We start from the raw sequence: 11,753 nt of genomic DNA, 5'->3' as shown, positions 1-11,753 counted from the left end.
TTGTATGTGGGGAGAAAACAAAGCTTGGTGGCAGGGAGAAAATTTCAAATACATTATTCTAAGACTGTCAAAGACATTTACCATCAATTAAAAATATATATAATAAACAAAATACTTCTCATTTCTTGCTGTGGTGCCATTAAAAAAAAAGTGGGTCATTGTTATATGCACTTGGAACTACATTGACACACTCAGCCACTTTTTCATGTAAAATTAGTAATATAATGTTGAAATAGAGCAAGCTCAATAAAATCTCTAGAATGGACATTCAGGAGCATGAGAAATAAAGAAAACACCAAATTTTGAAAGAATGAACAGGAAATACTGAACTGAACTTTATTCAGAAACTTATACAGTAAATATACAAGTGTAGTGTAATTCACCAACTGACTAATTCATTTTCATGTTACTTGTTACATTGTTGTAACTGTTTGAAAAGAGAATATATCATGTGACACGAATACTGTACAGTACAGACATGAGCCTTATTATACAAGTTATTGAAGTTCTTGTACTTGAAAATAGCCACGTATTGCTAGTCAAGCTGGACTAAAAGTAATTACTGAATTCTCCCAAGGATAAAATGTTATCTTTTTGCTGTGACTGTTTGCAGAAGAACTTTGTCTTTTCCATACAGTTCACTTTAGCAACCTTATCGTTCATCTCAGTCCCAACTCTGGAATATTCTTCTTTCTCATATAGAATTGTAGTATACTGCCCAACTTCCAATTTATCTTTCAACATTTTGTGATGCTGGACATCACTTTGCAGATAAAAGAAACTTTCAGAACTTCCATCATATTCTAGCAGCACTTTATCTTTATTTTGCAGTTAGTTTGGGCTGGGCTAAAGTAACTCCACACTTTGCAAAAATTTGTGCACCATTTTACTGAGATGTTAAATATGTAACCTAAGTAGTATTTAAACATTTGACAGTTTCTCACCTAACGCTGGCAGAATGCAAAATTATACTCACTGTATTGTAAACTTTAGTGAACCCTCCAAGCAGAAGTCATTGGGGTGTAATAGCTGTTAAAATATTTATCATCTACATTGAGTCCAGTGCTGCCATCACAGTATTAATTCATGAAACCCATATATTTCTAGATCACTCTTCACACATTGAGAATTCATCTTGCCTTGTCTACTCATGTTAATGATGTGATTTTAGCAGGAAAATATTAAAACCTTTTCAGCCAGTAGGCCAAAGCTACCAGCAAAGGGCCAAAGTAACCCCATCTTATGTTAATTAACATACTTTTTTCTTTTTCCATGTGCACGTCTACAGCCCTGTTATACACTGAAATCCCGATACCACAGTACCATGTCAAGTCCTATAGGAGCCAAAACAATCTGGAGGTGCCTATCTTCACTTTATCAGTGGACTATGCCATTTTATGAAGGCTCCCCCAACTACAGTTCAGGGATATCGTGTATACCAGGCCTGGAGACAGACAAAAATTAATTATGTAGCTATTTTTATGAGGTGATAATTAAAGCTTCGTGACTACACCTCATAATGGTGAAAATCTGTAGCCTCATTGCTTGTGCAAAATCATATTCAAACATGATACTTCACATCTATTATTTGACAAATTATGGAGGAGATTGTTGTTTAATGTCCCGTAGACAACGAGGTCATTAGAGACGGAGCACAAGCTCAGATTAGGGAAGGATGGGGAAGGAAATCAGCTGTGCCCTTTCAAAGGAACCACCCTGGCATTTGCCTGGAGTGATCTAGGGAAATCATGGAAAACCTAAATCAGGATGGCTGGACGCGGAGTTCAACCGTCGTCCTCCCAAATGCGAGTCCGGTGTGCTAACCACTGCTCCTCCTCGCTCGGTTCCTACAAATTGTCTCTCTATTGTAAAACATGAGAAACACACCTACATCTAAAATGAAACTACTAAATTTGAGGTAGAGTAATATTTTGTGTTAAAATGACAAAGCCATTTAGCACTTTTAAAGATGATTAAAACAAAAGCATTCATAATGAACAAATGGAATAGCAGAAGGTTGACTGGGACTTCAGTTAACTCTATAAAATAAGAAAAGAATTATTGATTCTCTTCGTCTCTTATAACTCATAAATCACAATACATTTCCCCACATTTGTTATACAAGATACACAATATTCCAAATAATAATTAACTGAAATCTAAAATATAGCAAAGGAGGAACAGTGAAGTCTTTACTAGAGGGACCATTATGGATAAGCCATACATTTCTACATTGGAAGTTATAGTGCTAACAAATTGACAAGCATATGTAACAGCAGCAGCTTCAATGATCAGGAAATGAAAAATTTAGAATTTATTAAAAAAAAATGTAGTGGCAAATTTATGGCACTGGAAATAACTGACAAATCTAATGTGTGTACTAGGAGTTCAAAAATAGCTCAAACAAATAAATGGATCACTTCAGGTATTAGAAAATGATGTATGCAGAAACTAATTCTGTAAAGAATTACTAAAATGTGTCACACCTAACAACTTAACTTTCTGGGTATTTTAAAAACAATAAATATACTCAGAAAGATATACATAATGCAAAAATGTGGCTGAAAAATGACAGGAACATAGAAATACGCACAATAGAATAAAAGCTATTTTGAAAATGACAAATAAAGAGACAAGAAACAACAAAAATAAAATTAGTAATACATAATAAATTGAAAATTCACAGACTATGAGCAAACTGAGAGCTGTAGCTAATGTACACTCCTGGAAATTGAAATAAGAACACCGTAAATTCATTGTCCCAGGAAGGGGAAACTTTATTGACACATTCCTGGGGTCAGATACATCACATGATCACACTGACAGAACCACAGGCACATAGACACAGGCAACAGAGCATGCACAATGTCGGCACTAGTACAGTGTATATCCACCTTTCGCAGCAATGCAGGCTGCTATTCTCCCATGGAGACGATCGTAGAGATGCTGGATGTAGTCCTGTGGAACAGCTTGCCATGCCATTTCCACCTGGCGCCTCAGCTGGACCAGCGTTCGTGCTGGACGTGCAGACCGCGTGAGACGACGCTTCATCCAGTCCCAAACATGCTCAATGGGGGACAGATCCGGAGATCTTGCTGGCCAGGGTAGTTGACTTACACCTTCTAGAGCATGTTGGGTGGCACGGGATACATGCAGACGTGCATTGTCCTGTTGGAACAGCAAGTTCCCTTGCCGGTCTAGGAATGGTAGAACGATGGGTTCGATGACGGTTTGGATGTACCGTGCACTATTCAGTGTCCCCTCGACGATCACCAGTGGTGTACGGCCAGTGTAGGAGATCGCTCCCCACACCATGATGCCGGGTGTTGGCCCTGTGTGCCTCGGTCGTATGTAGTCCTGATTGTGGCGCTCACCTGCACGGCGCCAAACACGCATACGACCATCATTGGCACCAAGGCAGAAGCGACTCTCATTGCTGAAGACGACACGTCTCCATTCGTCCCTCCATTCACGCCTGTCGCGACACCACTGGAGGCGGGCTGCACGATGTTGGGGCATGAGCGGAAGACGGCCTAACGGTGTCCAGGACCGTAGCCCAGCTTCATGGAGACGGTTGCGAATGGTCCTCGCCGATACCCCAGGAGCAACAGTGTCCCAAATTTGCTGGGAAGTGGCAGTGCGGTCCCCTACAGCACTGCGTAGGATCCTACGGTCTTGGCGTGCATCCGTGCGCCGCTGCGGTCCGGTCCCAGGTCGACGGGCACGTGCACCTTCCGCCAACCACTGGCGACAACATCGATGTACTGTGGAGACCTCACACCCCACATGTTGAGCAATTTGGCGGTACATCCACCCGGCCTCCCGCATGCCCACTATACGCCCTCGCTCAAAGTCCGTCAACTGCACATACGGTTCACGTCCACGCTGTCGCGGCATGCTACCAGTGTTAAAGACTGCGATGGAGCTCCGTATGCCACGGCAAACTGGCTGACACTGACGGCGGCAGTGCACAAATGCTGCGCAGCTAGCGCCATTCGACGGCCGACACCGCGGTTCCTGGTGTGTCCGCTGTGCCGTGCGTGTGATCATTGCTTGTACAGCCCTCTCGCAGTGTCCGGAGCAAGTATGGTGGGTCTGACACACCGGTGTCAATGTGTTCTTTTTTCCATTTCCAGGAGTGTATTTACTGTTATTTTGTAAATACAGGAGAAAAAATTACTAAGCAAATTGTCACCAAAAAACATTACACACATACCGGATATCAAAAACTGAACAGGTAGATAACACAACATATCTCACGTCAACAAATATACGAGAAGTAAAGCAGTAAATCAAGCTTCAAAAATCAAAGTACTTATGAAGAATAGATAATATATAAGGTGTTGTTGTTGTTGTTGTGGTCTTCAGTCCTGAGACTGGTTTGATGCAGCTCTCCATGCTACTCTATCCTGTGCAAGCTCCTCCATCTTCCAGTACCTACTGCAGCCTACATCCTTCTGAATCTGCTTAGTGTATTCATCTCTTGGTCTCCCTCTTCTACGATTTTTACCCTCCACACTGCCCTTCAATGCTAAATTTGTGATCCCTTGATGCCTCAGAACATGTCCTACCAACTAGTCCCTTCTTCTTGTCAAGTTGTGCCACAAACTTCTCTTCTCCCCAATTCTATTCAATACCTCCTCATTAGTTATGTGATCTACCCATCTAATCTTCAACATTCTTCTATAGCACCACATTTCGAAAGCTTCTATTCTCTTCTTGTCCAAACTATTTATTGTCCATGTTTCACTTCCATACATGGTTACACTCCATACAAATACCTTCAGAAACGACTTCCTGACACTTAAATCAATACTCGAAGTTAACAAATTTCTCTTCTTCAGAAACGCTTTCCTTGCCATTGCCAGTCTATATTTTATATCCTCTCTACTTCGACCATCATCAGTTATTTTGCTCCCCAAATAGCAAACCTCCTTTACAACTTTAAGTGTCTCATTTCCTAATCTAATTCCCTCAGCATCACCCGACTTAATTTGATTACAATCCATTATCCTCGTTTTGCTTTTGTTGATGTTCATCTTATATCCTCCTTTCAAGACACTGTCCATTCCGTTCAACTGCTCTTCCAAGTCCTTTGCTGTCTCTGACAGAATTACATTGTCATCAGCTAACCTCCAAGTTTTTATTTCTTCTCCCTGGATTTTAATACCTACTCCAAATTTTTCTTTTGTTTCCTTAACTGCTTGCTCAATATACAGATTGAATAACATCGGGGATAGGCTACAACCCTGTCTCACTCCCTTCCCAACCACTGCTTCCCTTTCATGTCCATCGACTCTTATAACTGCCATCTGGTTTCTGTACAAATTGTAAATAGCCTTTCGCTCCCTGTATTTTACCCCTGCCACCTTTAGAATTTGAAAGAGAGTATTACAGTCAACATTGTCAAAAGCTTTCTCTAAGGCTACAAATGCTAGAAATGTAGGTTTGCCTTTCCTTAATCTTTCTTCTAAGATAAGTTGTAAGGTCAGTATTGCCTCACGTGTTCCAACATTTCTACGGAATCCAAACTGATCTTCCCCGAGGTCAGCTTCTACTAGTTTTTCCATTCATCTGTAAATATTTCACGTTAGTATTTTGCAGTTGTGACTTATTAAACTGATTGTTCAGTAATTTTCACATCTGTCAACATCTGTTTTCTTTGGGATTGGAATTATTATATTCTTCTTGAAGTCTGAGAGTATTTCGCCTGTTTCATACATCTTGCTCACCAGATGGTAGAGTTTTGTCAGGACTGGCTCTCCCAAAGCCGTCAGTAGTTCTAATGGAATGTTGTCTACTCCCGGGGTCTTGTTTCGACTCAGGTCTTTCAGTGCTCTGTCAAACTCTTCACGCAGTATCGTATCTCCCATTTCATCTTCATCTACATCCTCTTCCATTTCCATAATATTGTCCTCAAGTACATTGCCCTTGTATAGACCCTCTATATACTCCTTCCACCTTTCTGCTTTCCCCTCTTTACTTACAACTGGGATTCCAACTGAGCGCTTGATATTCATACAAGTGGCTCTCTTATCCCCAAAGGTCTCTTTAATTTTCCTGTAGCAACTTCTGTTATCTGATCGTTTACTGGAAATAAATAAAGTACGATCTCCAGCCCAAGCACAGGCCACAAAAAAAGATCTTGTGGGGAGAGAGGTTGGGTGGTGGGTGGGGGGGGTGGGGGGGGGTGGGGGGGAGGAATACAAATACACTCCAGAGAAACAAGTTAGTAGTTTGAAATCTGTATGCATCAGCATCAGAATCAGTACTCAAGATCCCCCTCTGATCATCCATCAAAACATCACAAGGAACATCCCAGTGTGCATGCTATTTCATGTTCAGTTCTTTCCATGTACTGAGTAGTTTTGCACTCTCAATTTTTCCAGTTATTTGTCCATTTGTTTCAATACAAAGCTTGGCTGGTACTGTATTCTGGGTGGTAAATATGTCCATTGCAACAGCACTTTCCAAATATAGAATCAAAAAATTTGCAGTAAAGTACTCTGCTTTATTTTTTATGATGGCCTCAATGTTTGCATATATTTGTTTGGTATTTCCTGTAATTAAAGTGCTGGTGTCATCTGCAGAGTGGTAAAGTTTTCTGTTTCTGCTGTTTATATCTAAATCATTTACATATAGTGTAAAAGATCTGAATGCAATATGGAACCTTTGGGAATTTCATGTTTGACCTCTAATAAATCTGACTGCTTGATACTTACTGTGCCTTGTAGTTCAGGTGTTATCTCTATGAACTGTTTTCTGTCATGAAGGTGCAATTTGATCCAGTTACATGTTGCTCCCCTGATACCCCAATTCTGAATCTAAATTATTATCATGATTGATGGTACCAGAGCTTTTTGTAAGTCAAAGACTGTGCTCAAGATAAGTCCTTGCCTATATAGAACCTATTACATTTCATACAATAAATAGAAGAGTGCTTTCGTGATTGATTAACTTTTTCTAAAACCACGTTGTGCTTCTATTGCTATTTTATGTTTATTGAGAATGTCAACTGTCTTCTAGAAAACAGTTTTTCTTCAATACATGAAAATGTAGGCAGTTGGGCAACAGGTCTACATCCTGACACCTTTCTATGGCTTTCTTAACTGTGATGTGGTTTCACTTTAGCAATTTTTGAGCATGCTGGAAAGTTGACATTTGGGGAGGACAGGTTCACAAGATAAGCTAGTGGCTCATAAATTATTTTAGAACCTTATATATCCTCCCCCCATGAACCATGGACCTTGCCGTTGGTGGGGAGGCTTGCGTGCCTCAACGATACAGATAGCCGTACCATAGGTGCAACCACAATGGAGGGGTATCTGTTGAGAGGCCAGACAAACGTGTGGTCCCTGAAGAGGGGCAGCAGCCTTTTCAGTAGTTGCAGGGGCAACAGTCTGGATGATTGACTGATCTGGCCTTGTAACACTAACCAAAACGGACTTGCTGTTGTGGTACTGTGAACAGCTGAAAGCAAGGGGAAACTACAGCCGTAATTTTTCCCGAGGGCATGCAGCTTTACTGTATGGTTAAATGATGATGGCGTCCTCTTGGGTAAAATATTCTGGAGGTAAAATAGTCCCCCATTCAGATCTCCAGTTGGGGACTACTCAAGAGGACATTGTTATCAGGAGAAAGAAAAGTGGCGTTCTACGGATCGGAGCATGGAATGTCAGATCCCTTAATCAGGCAAGTAGGTTAGAAAATTTAAAAAGGGAAATGGATAGGTTAAAGTTAGATATAGTGGGAATTAGTGAAGTTTGGTGGCAGGAAGAACAAGACTTCTGGTCAGGTGAATACAGGGTTATAAATACAAAATCAAATAGGGGTAATGCAGGAGTAGGTTTAATAATGAATTAAAAAAATAGGAGTGTGGGTAAGCTACTACAAACAGCATAGTGAACGTATTATAGTGGCCAAGATAGACACGAAGCCCATGCCTACTAAGTAGTACAAGTTTATATACCAACTAGCTCCGCAGTGATGAAGAAATTGAAGAAATGTATGATGAGATAAAAGAAATTATTCAGGTAGTAAAGGGAGACGAAAATTTAATAGTCATGGGTGACTGGAATTCAACAGTAGGAAAAGGGAGAGAAGGAAACATAGTAGGTGAATATGGATTGGGGCTAAGAAATGAGGAAGCCATCTGGTAGAATTTTGCACAGAGCATAACTTAATCATAGCTAACACTTGGTTCAAGAATCATAAAAGAAGGTTGTATACATGCAACAATCCTGGAGATACTAAAAGGTATCAGATAGATTATACAATGGTAAGACAGAGATTTAGGAACAAGGTTTTAAATTGTAGGACATTTCCAGGGGCAGATGTGGACTCTGACCACAATCTATTTGTTATGAACTGTAGATTAAAACTGAAGAAATTGCAAAAAGGTGGGAATTTAAGGAGATGGGACCTGGATAAATTGACTAAACCAGAGGTTGTACAGAGCTTCAGGGACAGTATAAGGGAACAATTGACAGGAATGGGGGAAAGAAACACAGTAGAAGACGATAGGTAGCTCTGAGGGATGAAGTAGTGAAGGCAGCAGAGGATCAAGTAGGTAAAAAGATGAGGGCTAGTAGAAATCCTTGGGTAACAGAAGAAATATTGAATTTAAATGATTAATGGAAAATCTCGTATAAAGATGTGAAACAAATACTAACAAAGAGATAGAGGGGCTGGCCAGTACTTACCTCAGCTCAGTACAGCCGATAGATACACATAAAACAGAACCGAAAATTTACATTCCTAGCTTTCGGAACAAATGTTCCTTCATCAGGGAGGAGAGAGGGGAAAGAAATGGAAGAAGGGAAAGGAGATTCAGTTACTCACAACCCAGGCTATGAAGCAACAGGGAAAGGAAAATAGGGAGGGTAGCAAGGATGGAGGCATGGTTGTCAGAGGGAAGCCAAAGATATTCTATTGTAAGTACTGTGCCAGCTTCAAACCAAAGAGGATGCATACAGAAGTAAAGAGGTATATAGTATAAAGATAAACACAACTATGTAGGATGAAAAGATGCGTGAATGGCTAAAGAGGAAAGGGAAAGAGGAGAAGACTGAAGAGTAAATGGGAGTGAGGTTGTTTAATGTAGGTTCAGTCCAGGGGGATGGCGCGATGAAAGGATGTGTTGGAGTGCAAGTTCCCATCTCCGCAGTTCAGAGGGACTGGTGTTGGGTGGGAGAAGCCAAATGGCACATACGGTGTAGCAGGTTCCTAGGTCCCTAGAATTATGCTGGAGGGCATGCTCCGCTACTGGGTATTGGGCATCTCCTAGGCGGACAGTTCGTCTGTGTCCGTTCATGCGCTCAGCCAGTTTAGTTGTTGTCATGCCGATGTAAAAGGCTGTGCAGTGCAGGCATGTCAGTTGATAAATGACATGTGTAGTTTCACACGTGGCCCTGCCTTGAATTGTGTATGTTTTACCAGTAGCGGGGCTGGAGTAGGTGGTTGTGGGGGGATGCATGGGGCAGGTTTTGCAGCGGGGTCGGTTACAGGGGTAGGAACCGCTGGGTAGAGAAGGTAGTCTGGGAATATTGTAGGGTTTAACAAGGATGTTATGGAGGTTAGGGGGGCGACGAAAGGCAACTCTGGGTGGTGTGGGGAGAATTTTGTCAAGGGATGATCTCATTTCAGGGGTTGACTTGAGAAAGTCATATCCCTGGCGGAGTAATTTGTTGATGTTTTCGAGGCCAGGATAATATTGGGTGACAAGGGGGATGCTTCTGTGTGGTCTGGGGGTAGGAACATTGTTGTTGGACGGGGGGGAATGTATTGCTCGGGAGATCTGTTTGTGGACAAGGTCTGCAGGATAGTTGCGGGAGAGGAAAGCACTGGTCAGGTTATTGGTGTAATTGTTGAGGGATTCATCACTGGAGCAGATGCGTTTGCCACGAATACCTAGGCTGTGGGGAAGGGAGCGTTTGATGTGGAATGGATGGCAGCTATCAAAGTGAAGGTACTGTTGTTTGTTTGTGGGTTTGATATGGACACAGGTGTGGATGTGAGCTTCAACAAGATGAAGGTCAACATCCAGGAAGGTGGCTTGGGTTTTGGAGAAGGACCAGGTGAAATTCAGATTCGAAAAGGAGTTGAGGTTATGGAGGAAATTAAGGAGTGTTTCTTCACCATGAGTCCAGACCACAAAGATGTCATCTATAAACCTATACCAGGCCAGGGGAAGCAGCTGTTGGGTCTTCAGGAAAGCCTCCTCCATGCGGCCCATGAAGAGGTTGGCATAGGACGGAGCCATCCTGGTTCCCATGGCCGTTCCCCTGATTTGTTTGTAGGTCTGGCCTTCAAAAGTGAAGTAGTTATGGGTGAGGATGAAGTTGGTAAGTGTGATAAGGAACGAGGTTTTTGGAAGATCTTCGGGTGGGCGTTGGGAAAGGTAGTGCTCAAGGGCAGAGAGACCATGGGTATGTGGGATGTTTGTGTAAAGGGATGTAGCATCTATGGTGACAAGAAAGGTTTCAGGTGGGAGAGGAGTGGGAATGGATTTGAGGCGTTCTAGGAAGTGGTTTGTGTCTTTGATGTAGGATGGGAGTCTGCGGGTGATAGGTTGGAGGTGCTGGTCTACCAGAGCTGAGATACGTTCGGTTGGGGCTTTGAAGCCTGCTACAATGGGACGGCCAGGATGGTTCTCTTTGTGGATTTTGGGTAATAGGTAGAAGGTAGGGGTATGTGGCTCAGGTGGAATGAGTAAGTCTATGGAAGCCGTTGTGAGGCCTTGTGAGGGACCTTGGATTTTTAGGATTTTTTGCAGCTCAGTCTGGATGGAGGGAATGGGATCCTGGGTAACAGCTTTGTAGGTTGAGGTGTCGGAGAGTTGACGCAGTCCTTCTGCCACATACTCCACACGGTCAAGTACGACAGTTGTGGAGCCTTTATCCGCCGGGAGGATGACAATAGAGCGGTCTATTTTCAGCTCCTTAATGGCACGGGATTCAGCTGGGGTGATGTTGGGGGTTGTCGGGATGTTCTTCAAGAAGGACTGGATGGCAACACTGGATGTGAGGAATTCCTGAAATGTCTGCAAGGGATGGTTTTGGGGGAGGGGAGGAGGATCCCTTTGGGAAGGCAGTCGGAACTGTTCTAGACAGGGTTCAACACTGGGTCTAGTATTTGGGGGCTGTGTTTGGGTAGTGAAGTGATATTTCCAGTTGAGGTTCCGGGTGAATGAGAGGAGATCTTTAACCAGGGCAGTGTGGTTGAATTTAGGCATGGGGCTAAAGGTTAAGCCTTTTGATAGAACAGATGTCTCTTGAGGAGAGAGGGATCTGGATGAGAGGTTTAGGACTGAATTGGGACTAGTGATATGTGGCATTTGACTGTGGTTATAGTTGAGATTTGGTCTGTGTGGGGTATGTGCTGGGATGGGGAGATTGAGTAGGGTGGCTAGGCTAGGTTTGTTGGCTATGAGGGGGGTTTGTTGAAGGTTCTGTTGTGGTTGGTGTTTGTGAGGGATAGGGAGAGGGACCCCACTTCTTAGGTGTTGCACTAGCACTGTGGATAGTTTTTTCAGGTGGTGTGTGGCATGGAACTCAAGTTTGCAGCTGGCTTCTAGGATAATGTTCCTGAGTGTGTTCTCCAAGCAAGGGTTTGAGAGGTGAAGGACTTTGAAGAGAGATAGGAGCTGTTGGGAGTGGTGGTTACATGAAGTAGTGTAGAGATTCAGGACAAGTTGGGTAAGGGCTAAGGATTGAAGGTTCTGGAAGTCCAGGAGAGACTGGTGGAAGGAGGAA

Source organism: Schistocerca cancellata, chromosome 3 (assembly GCF_023864275.1).
Source record: "Schistocerca cancellata isolate TAMUIC-IGC-003103 chromosome 3, iqSchCanc2.1, whole genome shotgun sequence".
Classification (NCBI taxonomy): Eukaryota; Metazoa; Arthropoda; class Insecta; order Orthoptera; family Acrididae; genus Schistocerca; species Schistocerca cancellata.
Note: the sequence above shows the minus strand (reverse complement) of the source record.